The sequence below is a fragment of the Ammospiza caudacuta genome, chromosome 2 (assembly GCF_027887145.1).
Source record: "Ammospiza caudacuta isolate bAmmCau1 chromosome 2, bAmmCau1.pri, whole genome shotgun sequence".
Classification (NCBI taxonomy): domain Eukaryota; kingdom Metazoa; phylum Chordata; class Aves; order Passeriformes; family Passerellidae; genus Ammospiza; species Ammospiza caudacuta.
In genome coordinates, this window is record NC_080594.1 from 6,903,314 (window position 1) to 6,920,884 (window position 17,571).

Below are 17,571 nucleotides of genomic sequence, written 5' to 3' on the forward strand. Positions count from 1 at the left end.
CTCTGCAGCTGACAGCAAAAATTAAATATGAAACATAATTCTTGCTCAATTTTAAAGATTAATACATATGTCTGCCATCATACAAAGTATGCAATTAGAAAAAATATGGAATTCTGAGTGTTTGAAAAAAGATAACACTCTTCAAAAGCGGAACTTATTTTTCTGTCAAGTGCTGCCTTAGTTTAGAAATGCAGTTCATAAAAAAAGTCATCCTCTCTATATCTCAGTTCTTATCTCTCTCATAAGATGAGTTAATGATGTTTTATGGCAGCTGCACTAACTTTTCCCTTCCCTCTGCTAAAATAAGGCAGTGAAGTAGAATGAGGAGAAAAAGCCCTGCCTTCCTAACACTTTATGGCTTTTGTTTGGTTTTCATTTTCACTTTATCGTGTAAAGATTTTTCATCAATTTTGCATATGCTTATACATTTCATTCCTTTTCCCAATATAATTACTTCCTCTTTCCTTAAAATTGCTCTCCCAAAACATGAACAAAAGTTCTTGAGGCAAATTTATTATGGTTCAAAGCTCGTTCCTTTTTCTGACTGTCTTTATGAAATCGAAATAAACATAATTACCTTGGGGACCTGCAGCCCTCTGTCAAATTTGACTGAAATCAGCCAAAAGCTTTGGGTATTTCCAGAGGAAGACAGAGCCATGCAAAGTCACAAACACTGAAAAGTTGTACAACTCTTTCTTTAAATACCAAATCCTACTAAGAAAACCCCAAACCAACCAGGTAAACAAAACCAGTGTTACCTTAACAAATAAAATGGAAACTGTCTTGTCTCTGAGCTATGCTTCAGAAGTACAGAATTCAAAAATTCTCCTTACTCCGGGAGAAAAATTCATTTAAATTCAGTCAATTTTAACGAGCACTATGAAGTCTATGTAGAAGATTCATTCTCATAAACCAGTCTGAACTTCCAACTTTTGCTCATGATGTTCTATTACTTTTTAATGTTATTTTAATATATTCCTTAAAAAAGAAAAAAAAAGAAAGAAGATAAAAAATGGCACCATTTTGGTGGCTCTTTAAACCCGACTAGAGGTAGCAATTTTCAAAAAACTTTTTTCTTTTAGTAAATTCAAAGTTCCTTATTTCAAAGTAAAAATAATTTGGCTGAAACTCCTCCTAAGATTAGCTTTTGTTAGAATCCTAGAGCTCATAAATGACAGAAACATCCCAAAATCTGCAAAGATAAATCTCATCTTTTAAATTACTGAAAGCCTTCATTAAGCCTTAATATATGCTGTCAGTTTCAAACTAAATAATAGATGAGATTTTAACATAATCAGAAGGAAACTGCTGGTACCTGCCTCTGTTACTGTCACAGTTAAATTGACATGGTAATTTTCAAAATAATGCCTTCTCTAAGTCAGTTAAGGAATGACAAGCACTCGCCATTTAGAAAACTTTTCTCCACACAGAAGGAAGCCCCTTACTATGAATTCAGTGGCATAAATGAGCAAACACCTCTTTTGCTTTGTCCACTGCGGGAGTGAAAATCAGTGGCTGGGTGAATAAAAGAAACCTGAAAAATTCATACTAACACTTTCCTCTTGGAAAAAACATTCTCTTGTTGAAGTACTGCTTCAATAGTATTTTATTATTTCTTATTTTGCTATTCATGGCTGCAAGGTAAAATCTATAATAATTCTTATTAAATGTGGATTTGGGGATTAGATTATAGACTGTGTTAAAAGCCTACACTTAGCATTCCATGTGCTGCGAGGATAAGGACTGCACAATGCAGGCAGATAAAACCCTGGGTCCCCCTACATGTTGCCTGGCATTCCAAGGGCCATGCGCCATCCATAAAAGTTTGGCTTAGGAAGGGCTGAATTTCTCTTCTGGAAGGTCACCCTTGATGGCTTCAAAGTCTCCTTTAAGGCAATCATGTTTGGTGCCCATCAGCTGTCACTATTAGAGACATTTCCAATCCTATCCCATTTCACTATTTTAGCTGCAAAAAGGATTAAAATGGGATGTAATCATTTCAAGTGCTTCACAAGTAGCTCGGAGTTCTAGCTCCTTGATCACTTGATAAAACCAGAGAAAATATTTGAACACTCAAGGAAGGCAACAGCACTATGGATAATAAAATGCTATGACTCAGAGCCCTTTCTCAGTGTTAGGATTCATTTTCTGGTTTTCTAAAACAAAACAAGAAATTTACAACTGAAAACACCTGCAAAGATTGCGACCCCTCTGGGCTGAGTCAAGCTCGCCTGGGCTTTGCCTACACAATCTGACCAGACCTTGACACCTGGAAATTCTTTCAGGTCATCCAAACGTGCCTGGCATCTAGGCATGAAGCTATATAAAAATAATTTAAATAAAAACAAACTCCACCATCTACCTATGAAATGAAATTTACTACTCCATCCTCTCGAGGATTTATGGGTGATGACAAAACACAGCACAGGCTCATTTCTCTTTTCAGCTTCCAAGCCAAATAAACAGGACAGACTAAGTGAACAGGAAAAAGAGAGCTGTAATTCAAATTGTGGGCTTAAGGTGTGGATGTTCTTTTACATCCAATTGCTCCATGAGCTTAAGAAGCTAAACTCACCACTAATAACCAAGATTGGTCCATGATTAGAGAGCCACATCATCCCCTTTCAGTAAGGGAAAAAAAGCTTACTAGGCACTGAACTCTTCACTGATTTGACTGACAGAAGTGAGAGCCCCTCTGTGCCCCTGTATTTGTGTATTCCTTTGTCCACACACAGGGGTAAGAAGCCTTTCACACTTCATTTCTAACCCATTTTCTTCCTTATGCAAAGGTGAGATGGAAGCTGTTCTGCCTCTGCTTTGGCCTCCTCCTACCCAAGCCTTGATTATTGCTGCTGCTTCGTGTCACATCCATCCGTGTGGCACGCACTGCATATATCCAGCATGAATATTTCATGAATATTGGGGAAGCAATTGCAATGTGAGACACAATGCATATTTCAGATGACACATGACTGATGTGTTTAGAGATCTGGGTTTATTATGTACTTGCAACATTCATCTACTAGCAGAAAGCTGGTCTTTTCCCCTATTGCACTGAATAAAGTCAAAGAAGGAAAACAAATGTGCATTTTGAATGTATCTGATCTTTTACTGAAACAATGAATTAAGGTACTGTCATGTTTGTTTTCCACTTTCTTTCCCCAAAGACAGAGCACAGAGATAAAAACAACACCCAAACTGCTTTGTATTTGCTTTAAAACACAAAAAGGTTCATTTTAAAGAACTTGGCATGCTCCACACCATTATTATGTTTGGATAAACACTACATTTTTTAAAGTAGGACTTCTACTATAGAAACAATTACATGATTTTATTTAATACCTCTGATTTTCTAACGATTAATCTGTTATATCTCCAAATGATTAACAAGTTCAAATTTAAAAGGGGAGACCCACATCTAGGCAGCAAACAAGCAGTTGTTTAAGACAGGAACTTGGGTGAACATCTGTTACTATTTCTGCTGTATGAATTCAAAGTTCCAGCACGGGATTTCCTTCATTGTCTTGCTTCAAATCAAATCCAAAACAGAAATTACTTCCCCACCCATAAACTCATACACATGATTTTGAAAAGGCTTCATTTGTCCCAGTAAGGGAAAAAAAAATCTTTTTGGAAGCTCATTAAGCTTCAGAGTGCGGAGTTCTCCTCTGTTTGTATTCAGTGGCTCCTTGCAGCTCCTCACCCATTTGGAGCCTTAGGAGCTCCAAGGTCCCACTGAGCTCAGCTCAGAGCCTGCCACACCTCACTCAGAAATGCACAGAAAATTGCAAGGCAGCTCTGAGACAGCTCTGAGTTAATTTAAGAAGCTGATGAAGAAATGTGAGATCAGATTTCATCTCACATTAGCTGTTCCTTTCAGGTACCAACTCAAGCAGGTCATGCAGCTGCTGTACAGGACCTCCAAGTTTTCCCTGCACTAAAAGAGAATCTCACCACCTGGAGAAATGCTTGCTTGCTAGAAAATTCTTTGGATCTTAACAAATCACTAAACATCAAATGGAAAAATGCCAGCAACAACTCAAAACCAAACAAACATATTGTAAGTCAGTTGATCTAACTGTGAAACTCCCTCATTAGAGCTTCCCAAACCCACCTGTTTCCCCTCCAGTGCCAGAATTGTGGACATTTCAGATACTGCACCTTCATTTTTGGCCCTTATTTAAAGGGTTCACATTTCATGAAAGAAAATGCTGCTTTTTTTTCTTTTCCTTCCTTTCCTCCTTTTGTAGATATTGCAGTGAGAAAAACAGAAAGCCTATAGCCTGTTTATAGTTCAATGTATCTACTTACTATATTTCAAATGTGTTAATTCTCTGAAATGAAATAATTCTATCACAAGTGCTAATGCTTCATGGCCTGAGAAAATAAAGGATTCAAACATGTTAATAACAAAAAATACATCTCAATTCATGCCATGCCACTGAAAAATCAAACCCAGGTTCAACATTCAGAGAAAAAAGTTTCTTAGTCCCTCAAAAGCAGACCTAGTACATGATTACCATGCATATATATATATATGTGTATTATATATGTATTTTGATAAACAAAAAAAATTCAAAAAAAATTCAAAAAAATACATTATATAACCACACACTAGCAATTGTAGAAAAAAAAAGGAAGTAGTTATCCTTTGGAATTGGGAAGCACTTCCCAACAATGCAGCTAATTGTAATTTCAAGTGGTGCCACAGGTATTAGCTCTCTAAAAGCCTTCCTGCGTGGCAGCTGCTTGTTCACTGGTGTTGCTGGACAGTTCACCCCATCAAGGGGCTCATCACAATCATTGCCTTTGTTTGGCAGGCCTGGTGGAAGCCAAGAGCTGCAGGGTCACCCCTGCTCCCCCTGATGAGCAGCAAGATGATGAGCTCTGCTTCTGCCTTCTCCAGAGCTCATTTTAATTCCCCACCCTTTGCTATCCAGAAAAACCCACATTGTTCCCTTGGAAATATATATTCCTGTCCAGCCTTGTCTGCCTCAGGTAATCACCGTGGCTCTGGACAGCAGCCCAGTCCTTGGAAACAAGGATGGGGGTCAGCAAATGGCTGGTGTCACCTCAGAGGTCAGAATTTGTTAGCAAAGACAATGTGGGATGGCCAGCACTGCTAAAAAAGAGATGTGGAGATATTCTTCGAGAAAAGGCACCCATGAATCATCTTGGAACAAGTGTCGTGACCACACAGAGCAGATAGGATTTTCCTAAACAGAGATGCTGTACATCAGTGCAAACAATGTTAAGGGAAGGAAGAGAGGAAATTAAAAAAGCTGAAGCCTTCCTCCTGCCTTAATTCAGGAATAGAACAGAAAGAATACTGCAGCTCAGCCTGGAGACACAAATCTTCATAAAGGCTGACTGATCCCTAAAAGTCATTATAGTGACTTCTAATGTCACTACAAAAACAACACTCTTGCTTTTCTAAGTGCTGGCATTTAATCTATTTCTGATGCACATTAATAAAATAGTGCACACAAACTTTTCATGCACACATACTCACATATATGCTTTAGAGTAGCATATGAAAAATTGTCTTATTCCATGATCTTGACCCAGAATTATTAATTTCCTTGCCTTCAGCTGGCATTCATTCTTATCTTTCACATCATTCTACTTTCACTGCAATCTTCAACCAAAATCTAATTTATATGCATACATAGGAATTCTAGGCCACTCTGTGTGTGTTCTGCTTCATGGCTGGGACTGCCAGCCATCACTTAAAGCACTTCTGATGTTCTCATCATCAGAACATCTCCAATAGACGACAGGCCTTTGAGTCAAATAAATATAAGGAAACATTCTTCTGCGTTACTACTCTTTCAGAATCAATGAATTATCAGAATATTAAAAGCAAACAACAACAATAACAAAAAAACCTAAAAAATGCATATAAAAAAGTAGGAAATACACATATATATGTATTCTAGCCCAGTATAAAGGATCTCAAGCCTTCACACCTGGCAAAGGCAGCTGTAAAGATGTTGATTCCCTCTCAACCTCATGCTTCTCAGACGAGGATAAAGCATCTATACACTCAGAAACAATGTGATGAAAGCAAATTTGGTTGCCATATCTGAATGCTTGAAATACATGAGGAGTAATTAAAGTGGTTAGTGTTGCTCTGGTGAGCCTTGATTTTCCACACAGACAGCTCTGGGGTACACTTTCTTGTTAATGCTACGTTTTAATTTACTATGGTGCTTTTGGCTGTTGCCTTCTGAGTCATTTGATTATGTTTAAAGACTTGCCATGATAAGAATACTTCAGTGTATTTACAATGTTGTGATTTTCTATATGTTAATTTGGTCAGTCACCACTTGTGGTAATTGATCATCTGAGATGGTCACAATTCTAAGCAAGTATCCTCAATGAAATTGCATTGCAATAAAAAAACAATGACACTAACTAGGAAAAAAGTGACACTGTTACTGCAGTTTCTTAATCCCAAATGTCCAATCCCCACCAACAACAAAAGGTTTTAATATTAAAAAAAAAATCAGCCATATTAAAATACAAATACATTCAACTTAAAATATCGTATTGGGAAAACAAAGTAGTCTGTTAATCACTTAAAGCATTAACAAAATGGAAAATTACTACAAAGATTAGTTTCTGTATTCAGTGTGTGGCACCCCATTTTAGGGGATGCAGTACTTTGGGAAAAACAAGGCTAACAACTTTTAAAGGACAAAGAAGTATTTTTTAGGCAAACATAAAGAGACAAGAGAGTAGGACTCAGACTGTCTCCTTAATTGCAGCTTGGCTTTATGCTCACTGAACCCTTCCTCTTCCAGCTATTTTCTCCTCCTCTGTTTTCATCCATTCACCAAGCAACTTCTGCCTCTTTTTGTCTTTAGCTTAGACTACTTTTAACAGATTTCTTCAATCACAATCCCTGATTAAAAAGGGAACTTTCCTGCCTGCCGAAATTTTGTTGTAACCTTCCCATCAGTAACTCAGCAAATTTTAGCGAGATCTGAACTTTCCCGACTGGCTCGACAGCACAACTGTACTCAGAGAGAGGGGAGAGGCTTTGCAGAATTACCACTTCAATTGGGGAACCCTCCCCACCTATTTATCCCTCTGCTGCAGCTGGTGATGGATTTTCCAGCAGACACTTTCCCACCAGACCCTGCAGGTCCCTCACAACTGAGCCAAGGTTCTCAGCTGTCAAAATGAAACACAGAGCTGGGCCATTCCTGACAGCTATCCTCTCTGGTCCTTTGACAGTGTGTCTATCCAGCCCCTGAGGAATTTCACTTCCCCAAAACTGTAAAAAATCCCCCAGCCCTGCTGACAGCCAGGGTGGAAGTGGTCAGCTCCCAAGCTCGTATGGCTGTGCAGAGCTGAGGTCCCCAGGTGTCCCAGCAGCCTCACCAGGGGACTCAGGACCAGGAATCACTTCATTTTTACAGAAAGGTTTCCTCTTCTTCATGCTTTCCCTACTCTAAGAATTACTGGTTGTTTTTTGTTTTTCCTTTAAGATAAAACTTGAGAAACAAAAACCACAGTGAGCGGCCCTGTGGCAAACCAACCATGACAGAAAACAGAGAAGCCCAGATGGAGGAGAGGAAAACTTTCTGCATTGCACAACTTTGTATGACACCTATTTATAGCTAGAAAGAAAGTGCTATCTCTTCCCCTAATCCTCCCCACACTCCTGCCTGCTTTCAATAGCCAAGCCTTAAGTGCATGAAGTTGCTTCACTTCCACACATCTGTTAGCAAATCTGGACGGCTGTCACATCATTACTGCAGGTCAAAATAGCAGGGCTAGCAATAGAGATAACAAACTAAAGCTCGTTTGAGAAATCTCTGTATTCCTTCTGTCATGCAGAGTCAACTTTATCAGTCATTAGCTTTGTAACCTTAGCTGCTCACCACACCTGTGGGCTTTCAAATGAAACCAAAGGAGTTAGTTCTGACCTTTAAATGACTGGAAAAAGGGTACTTGAGGGGCATTTACTCTGTTGTGTGATTGTCTGCAGAGAAATTTATGCTAGAGTTTTGTCAATTTAGTGAAGTGGGACCTCCTAGAAGGGCATTCACTGTTAAAGCCCCTTGACTCAGAAACTGAATGTCCCTTTAGCTCCCCAGCCTGGATTTATTGACTCTTCTGTAATGCTATTAGGTTGCCTTCTATACTAGAAAACTGAAGGAAGCTTTTGAATGTTAAGATTTGGGCTGATATTTTGAGCAGCTTAAATAAGACTATTCCTTTGTAATTCTTACAGGCAGTTGAGCCCATTAAAAAAAACAAAACAAAAAAACTGAAACAAAAATAAAGTACAGTAACATTTTATGCTATTCTTTCAGACTTCATAAGCAGAAAATATTCACATGCAGTTCGAATATAATTGTTTAGGTTGAAAAAACCATATCTTTGATTGCGAACGTTGCATGATAGAGACGTAAGTGCAAAGCTACATGTTTCAAAGGAACTGAAACAAGTCCTGCTGCAGGTTTGGATTTTGGGTCTAAGAAGAGATGATGTTTCTCATTAGAGAAACAGCAGCAGAAGTTCCTGTTGATGAGGCAGTCTATCAAGTGGTGTGTGAACTAGCAAACCACGTTCTAGGTGCTGTGACACGTATGAGTATCTGTCCCCCAGGTCCCTACAAAGTAAATGCCAGAACAAAATTGCTTTAAGAGCCAATTTCACGTTGCTCATTGCTTGCAAGTAAACTCTGCATATTTCCAGCAGAATGAGATGCAGGCAGGAGTTTCAGGTGTAAGTAGAAAGCAGTAACTCAAGCCAGATGAACACAAAATTGCCTTTCTAGCCAAGCTACTGGGAGCAAAGCTAAATCAGCCCTTCTAAAAACTTACAGTTAGGTTCTCCCTTCCTGACTCCCAAAACAACTGCAGATTAAGCAGCCTTTAATCTGACAACCAGCTTGACAATGACTCTCAATCTGGCCAGGAGAAAGCATTTGAATCTTACAGGTTAGCTTCAAATTAACCATCTGAAAATACAAAATCAAATTTACTGTTAGGTCTTGTATTTGTAATTCTAAACTCCGCTACATTTTTCAAGATGATCTGCCTTTGTACCTCCACATTGATATTTCTCAAGTGATGTTTTTAGGGATGAGGTTTAGCAGTGGACTTGACAGTGTTAGATTTACTTGGACCTGGTGATCTTTTTCAACCTAAATTATTCTAAATCTGGCCTAAGTGATTTTAGGTATAGGTTTCAATTTGACAGCTGAAAAAACTTTTGCTTCTAAGCTTATAGTTCCCTCCTTTCTGGAAATGCAAACAATGGAACCTTCTTAAAGGACACAAGAATTAGGCAGAATGAATCAGCTGCTTCTTCAAGACAATATCCAAATGAAATTTTGTCACCTTATCAATTACTAAACTGAAGTTTAGTATTTGATAAGGTGACAAATATTATTAAAATTGTTAAAATAATAGGCAAAATAAGGAAAGATTATCAGATTCTCCTCTAAAATAATAAAAAAAAAATCACAGACAATTTACACTGTCCATATAGCCGCCAATACTAGCAACTTCATTCTGTTAGCTAGCTGCTCTTTTCAGAAATAAATAAAAAAAACCAAAAAACTGAGATAAGCAATGGCTTCAGTTAGATTTAAAACTATTTGTCTTACTCAATTTCATGCAATAAAATGCACACAGAAATGTTTATGTCCTAAACTATTAGAAACATCTCAAAGACTTTTTGACACCTCAATATACAGAACAAGTTTACTCTCAGAAATGTCTGCTAAGGAATCCACTGAGCCCTTACAGATTATTATCTGGAAAAGATGAAGGAACTGGAGAATTATGGTCATTTCCATACAAATGGATAAATGAGGTATTTTTTTCATTCATGGTATTTTAATTATGTAGGTAGGTATAGAAAAGAGACATTATAGTGTTCATTCCACTACTTATGTTTCATTCTGGCTGGAATGCAGGTAAAACACAGTTTAAAAAAAGTCATTGTTTTTTTATCCACAGTAACTGAAACTTCACCTAAAACAGAAATTACAATATTTACATTCCCTACAGCTGTAAAGTGTTGAAATACAGTCAGTGCTTGGCTGAAATTCAAGTGTTTCCTATTGTACATAAATATTACCATCAGAAAAACAACCCCTTCAAAAACTATTCTGTAATTCAAAACACAGTTTACTGTACCATTCTACAGTATTTTCTTGGTGACTCCAACTTTGCTCTATAAAATAAAGACAGGAAATTCATAAGGAGCACTTACATCTTGACCCAAAACAAACTTGGAAGGCATTTTGAAATTATAGCTGTAAGCAGGTCTCTGTTTAATACTGTTTCATCTGCAAACAAATCAAAAACTTCAATTATAATTTTAGATCAGATCAAACTTAGGTTTAAAAGTTCTAATTTCTTTCTTCTCATCCTAACCTTTCCAAAATATAGGCTTATCCCTTCCTAATACGTTCCAGTTGATATGAAATTAAATGTGAAAAATGGAAGCAAAGGCAGTTCTGGATTCACAAAACTAGAGAAAGATGATTTGAAGTCTCTCCAGGGCTGGGAAAATTAAAATCAGACACAGTTCTTGAACTTGGCAGTTAAAATATAATCTGAAAATACCACCTCCTATTTCTTTTCTTCTCACCACCCAAGAAAAAATATTACTTTTGCTCACCTTAACATACATATCATCTCTCTTTCCCCCTGAAAATCTCTGATTTTCCTACTTGATATGCACCATATTCCTTATTCCAAAAGTGGACAGTGTGAAAACAGCTCAGTGAGAATGCTGTGGGGTTTCCTGTTTCTAGAGGTCAAGGTTTGTGAAATAACATGCATATATGAGATAGATGCTTAGTGCAAAACCATCTCTAGTTTCTCCTAAAACAACAAGAAATAAAATACAACCACAGCTTCCAGACTGCCCCGAGTTTATGCTTGTTTTATCAATACTTTGCAGCACTCTGAGTTCCTCCACATTAAAACTGTTTGTAGACTTCCCTGAAGGGACATCTGCACAGAACAGAAAACACGTGCAGAAGTGACACTGAGCACTGAATCACCCCTGGTCTCTCACACTGCTTGTTACTTTTATCCCAGACTCTCTTCTGGAAGGAACAACGCCGCTGTTCACAAAGCAAAACCTCTGCCCATTTCTCTTTTCCAGACAATTTATTCCCAGCACTGCTCTCAAGACACAGCACAGCCAACATCAGAGGCAACTGCCTCCCATCACCCAAGAGAATCTCTCACAACCAGCTTGGCACATTTTGTGTCCTCTGACTCCAGCCACGGCACAGAGCATCGCACACTTTGATATTGACACTACAAAATGAAAAGCTGGCCAGTGCAAAAGAGCCCGGATATTCCATGCAGTGGGACCTTAGGCAGTCAAAAACCAGCTCTGTCTACAGATTCAGACTCTGTAAATTGTGGAGGAGACCCAGAGCAAAGAGACCTGCAGTGTGCACCAAAAGGCCTTTCCTGGTTTTTGAGGGTCATCTTCTCCTGTACTGTGAGGTGTTATTTGTGAAAGTGCTTACTCAAATCTACTTATTCTTCATTTTAAAATTAAATATAATTCCAGCTAGCAATCTATAAACTACTGTAAAGATTTCTAGTTAAGTATAACTTTTTTTCCCCCTCCCAACTAGTATTATTATATGCACTTTGGAATACAGTTGAAAACATCTTGTTTAAGCAACTATTCGTTACAGCATCTATTTTATATGCAATCAGACATTTGTGACAAATAATTACCTTACATTGGGTAACTTAATCTAATCTCAAAAATCCATTGATAGCAAGCACCCTTAAACTCAACAATGACATGTTACCATACCATTATCTTTCAGCACAGACGTAAGCGAAATCTTCAAGAGTTTTCATTTCAAAGAGTTCTACTTGAGATTGCAGAAATAGTTTAATGATAGAGATTTTAGAAAGAGAAAGGTGGAAAATGAAATAAAGCTGTCCTTAAAGACTGAAAGCTCACAGAATTTTGAGGAAGAGTTCAGCAGTTATCAATGCCAATAGAATTTAATGGAGTAGATACAAAGCAAAAGACAAAATCAATACCAAGGTGTTTGTGCTTCATTTCTTTGTAGTTGTCAAACCTTTGAAGTTGTTAAATAATGACTTATAGACTAGGAATAGATGTCTACTTTGACATTTCCTTAATGCCATGTCAAGAACCCATCTATTCACACTCAAAAAAAAAAAAGTTCGTATGATACAGAAGAGAAATTCAATCTCAGAACCATGTGATGTGAAATTTACAGCACCTCAATCTTTATATTGTCTTTGTACAACACAAATAAAATAATTGAGGAAAAAAAAAACCCAAAAGATTGAATTTCTAAACAAATCTTTCTTTCAGACACACTCAGCATGCATGTAGAGAACAAGAAAAACATTTTGTCAGCTTAAGTCATTCTACAGCAGATAGAAGATCATTCCTTAAGGATTCTCCATTGACCCGCTCCTCTGAAACAGGTCTCACTCAACCCTGGCAGGCAGTCAATAACCTAGTCACAGTTGAAAGTGGCCTGGTCACTGAGGAAATGGCCTCAAGTCGCACCAGGGGATGTTCAGATTAGGTACTGAGAGAAACGTCTTCACTGGAGGGTGATCAGCACTGGAACGGGCACCCCTGGCAGTGTTGGAATCACCACCCCTGCAGGCATTTACCAGATGTGCAGATGTGGTGCCTGGGGATGGCACTGAGAGGTGAACGTGGCAGTGCTGGCTTCTGGTTGGACTCAATGATTTCAGAGACCTTTTTAAATGTAAATGGTTGTATGATTGATCACCCAGAAAAGCACTCCAGGAGATCCCAGAGCATTCAAAACCACGGCATACAGACACTGTTCCCTTCCCACTGCAGCTGGTACAAGCTGCATCCCTCTCTCCTGCAGGACTGGAGCCTGGCATGGATGGCAGGCTGGCAAGTTGTGCTTCATGAGGGAGCTGCTGCTCCCTGAGCCAGGAACTGGTACTGTGGATCTGGGGCAAATCCACCCAAGGGTGTCAAACAGGAAGGCTGGGTGAATGAACCAGAATGTAAATGAGCCCCACTTGCCTAATTGCCAGGTGAGAATCATGAATCAGAGCTCTGTGCTTCTGGTTCATGACTCATGCCTGATTAAATTGCAGCAGCTTAGAGGTTACTGTCCCATCCCAATCACAGAGTTCAAACAAATGAAGAGGATCCAGAACTTAATTCCTTACCTTGTTGCAGCTAAATCCTGCAGGGACAGTGAGTCAGCCCTCTCAGGTGCCAGGGCTCACTGTCTCACATAGAAACTGAGATGTCCCTTGGTTTACCTAAATGCCATCATGGCTCTGGAGCAGAATTGTCACTGTTCCCTCAACCCCACTCCTGGAAAAGAACCTGCCAGCAGTGGGACAGGAAGGACAGACACCAGCCAGATCCTCCTCACCTGCTCAGCAGCAATCAACAGAGCTCATGGCTCACAGCTCTTACTCTGACCCACAAGCACCTGGTCTAGCTTGGGTTAATCTACCTTGGAAATGCAGCATGGATGTTGAACTGGAAATTCACCTCCTCACTCATTCTGTATTCGCACCATTATGCAGAGATCCAGTTAAAGTTTCATTAATCATTTAAAATCTACATCACAGTAAAAACAATACTTTAATCTTACAAATACTACTCTTTTTATTAGCCATTAAAAAAAAATTAGGTAGGCATTGTGAAAGACTATCAAACAAAAGGAATTTAAACATCACTAAGATCCAACTCTGAACCATCCTGCAGAACAGATCAAGGTTAAAACCAATCCATTCATTCCCTCAAAAAGCAAAGGAAACAGCAAAAACAAAGCTCCAAAACTTCCTTGCTGGCTTTCTATGTGCTTTTAATACTGCTGGAAGGATCTCATATCTCTGACAGCCATTTTATTCCTTCACATATTTATGGAATACTGAGGAGAACAGATTAGGCAGATTTATTTCCTTTCAAGGTCACTCCTTTAGTGATCTGAAGCTAAAACAAAAGCTCAAACATCCAGAGTATTCTCATATTCTAATATTTCAATATTAAATGGATTTTAATTCCTTAAAAATAGGCAGAAGTTTGGAAGAAAATCATCTTGTTGGGAAATCAATCTGCTAATACTGGAATTGTGTGTATGGTGGAACCTTGGTAGGCCAGGGTGGGACTTCCTCACAGGCACTCTGCAAAGGGTTCATCAGACATAATCACAATTATTCCTGTGCTTTCTGCAGCCTGCCTGACCTGGGATTTCCAAAAACTCTATTACAGAGTTCAGACAGGGATACTGAAAACAAAATTGGCATAATTGAGATGAAATGTGGGGCTGGTTTTGCATTTTGGATGCCTGAGTATCATTAGGACAGTTCATTTTTCCATGACAAGACATAATAAACAAAAAAAAAATCCCAGACATTGCATCAAAGCTGGTTTGCTTTTTCTTCTGCAACTGAAGTCTTATTTTCTTTTTAGGAAATTTTGTGGAAACACAAACCGATGGGAAGGAGACTCCAGAGAATATTTTGTCCTCCAGTAACGTGTATGGATGAGATGACTTGCTGAGCAATACCTTGTTAACAACTTCCAGGTTTTAGGGAAAGTGGGGAGGGGGTTAGTTTGCATGCTGCTTGCTTTAAGAAGTTACTGCATAATCAAAACAAGACTTCCCACAGGAGGGATTCTTCAGCAGCCAAGGAAGGCAGGCAGGCATTACCCCAGACATTCAATATAGAGGATACGGTAAGAGGAAGAAAGAAAAGCAGAATTCAACGTCTCTTATTCTTACTGCAGCTGTAGAAAGGGCTACAAGGACAGGCAGCTCAGAGACAGGGACAGAGGCACCTGGCACAGGAGATGACACTGAATGCAAGGCACACATGTCCTAATCCCAGGTCACCCACTGTGGGTGAAGTTTGGGAATACTCCTCTTTCTCAGCTGGTAAGGACAGGTCTCTATTCTATCCCACCGTAAACAAATTAATTTTTGCCACTATCAACTCTTCAAAGCTCTTCAATTTCATCCCTGCAGCTTCCAGAAAACACCCCAATGCAAATCATAACATAAATAGAGTGATCTCCAGCTTCAGAGAAAAGAACACACAGTTCACGGCCATGAGCACATAATGACAATTCCATACTGTTTTATTTCATCCTTTATCTCTAGAACTTTGTTTTCCAGTACCAATTTTTGGTCCCAATCAAGAGATTGGCATACTAAGACAGTGTGATGATACACTTGACGATTTAACTAATCCAGCTCCAGTATTTCCCATCAGAGTCTTGAAAGCCATTACACATTCAGGGAGTAAAGGAATACAATTACATCAAAACAGCTACACATCAGACTTTTGGAAGAACACAGATAGCAGGGCCAAAAGAGCTGATAATTTTATAATTTTTAGAGAAAGTAAGCAACCTCATGAATCCCCTGTTAGGCTGTAAAGCACCAAAAAGTAAGGAAAAATATTTTGAGTCCTAAAGTGATGTATAAAATTCTTGTTTACCAAAGTTATTAACAGAAATAAAGCAAAACTTTGACATGCTGTCTGATCTCTTGCTTTCATCACTGGCTAGTAGCCAGTTAATTACAGCAAATTATTAATGTATTAAATTCTGTTTGCTGAAGCTATCAACAGTTTTCACTGGATGTAAATATTCAAGTTTTGTAGAAACTGGAACAGGTATGCTTTATCCTCACCTTGTACCATTTGCAAAGTGAGGAACTGCTTAATGTAGTGTGGCTATATTGTATGGAAAACCAGAACAAAAGCAACCCTGGCACAATGTCAGTGACAAACTTTAATCTGTGCCAATATCACACTTGAACTTGCACATTATAACCAATACTTCTGTAATGCCACAAATAAAAGTATTCCCACAACAATTTTAAGAGAGAGGCATCTATAATGATAGGTAATTTGCCATTGCAGACAAACATCTGCAGCTGTCCAGAGGGCGAGCATTATTTCACATAACTGTGCCCGGCTGTGACTGAGAACAGTGAGTAGGAAACGTTCTCCCATAACTGTCCTCTGAAAAAGGTTTAATATATCCCCCAAAGGGCAGAAAATTTACAAATATGAGAGTTACTGAAAAACCCAGAGGACTCTTAAGGAGAAAGCAAGTTAGGTTTCACAAGGAGTTTTCAAGATAAGGATATCATCTACTCTGCAGACAGGACAATAGATATTTTTTCTGTGCATACTTAACTCTTGTTCAAAAACATATGCAAACCAAAACACAATTATATGGCATAATTCAGTTCCACAAACAAGCAAAGTAATTTGATTCTGGAATGTTAACAGTTTCATTTGTTCCTAGAAATGTCTAAAGAAATTGCATCATGTGAGGTTTTTTTTGTCTTAACTTCCAGGGACCTCCACCAACTTTTCACCCACTCTTTTTGCATCACCTCCTGATGGGGTGAGAATTTTATCATTGAATTTGCGTCTTCTTTTTTGTTAATTTGCTGAGCAACCTTTCCATCTCCCCCTGCCTGCCTGATCACCAGGCTTTTGGTCTTGTCCTCACTTTGCTCCTTTTCCATCCACAAACCCCCTTGGCTGTGAAGCTGGCTACCACATCCAGACCAATCACTCCCAAGTGCACCTCACCAGCTCTACACAGTCTGATATCTCCAGCTGCCAAGCAGAAAATGTGCATTTGATGATGGCTTAAAGTGTACCATTATTGTGTCTCTGAAGTAAAGCAGGGGATGCTAACAGTCTTGCTATTTTATTTTAATGCTGTGTCTGTATATTCAAAAGTCTCATTAAGCAGTGCTGCACTTTTCCTTCTAGAAGGATGCCTGTGCAATGCATTTTCCTAAGGGTGTAACAAAAATGTACATCAATCACCTTTATTCATGAGATTATCTCCAGGATGTTCTTTGTACACTGTAGGTTTAGGAAATAATTTATATTTCATTTTTAGAGATCCGTACTCCACCTGACAATAAAAAGAGTAACATAAAAATGCACAAATGCACTGTTTATCTGCACTATTTCTGTTGTTTAGGTTTTTTGTGTTATTGTTTGTTTTGTCTCTTTTGTATAGCACTACAGACCTGTGATACATTTGGGGCAAAAGTTTTGGTGATGTATGAAATGAAGGCATCTCCAAATATTAAGAGAGTTCTTGACATGATGACAAATCTGAAGAGGGAAACAGAAGCTCTCTGCTAAGATGAGGAGACACATCTTACTTTCCTCTATGCAAATTTATAGCCACTGTAGCATCAAAATAAAGCTACTTGGATGAGTAGCTGGCGGAAAAAAGAAAAGTGTAATTTACCTTATTATTATTATATACATATTATTACTAGGTGGGTGAACCTCATGCTCAAGCATATTTGAGAAAATGTAAAGAGACATAAATTTATTGTCAGAGTTTCAAACTAACTGCAATCCACTCGTTTGTCACTTCTGTGTTAACTCAGCTCCTACCACCCAAACACAGTTCCAAAAGCTCATGTTGTGTTACTGCTAAGTGTTAATTACCTTTTGAACTCTGTCTTTAGGACCAGCAGGTGATAAAGTGCAATCACATTTATCCAAAAACCTTAAATCTCTTCTTTTATTT

The 17,571-nt window shown here is 38.5% G+C and overlaps 1 protein-coding gene across 3 annotated transcripts in view; it reads right to left on the reverse strand.

Annotated features, from left to right (window-relative positions):
* The window catches only part of CADM2 (cell adhesion molecule 2), a 569,374-nt gene that overhangs the window by 334,174 nt on the left and 217,629 nt on the right, over window positions 1–17,571 (reverse strand). The window lies entirely within an intron of this gene.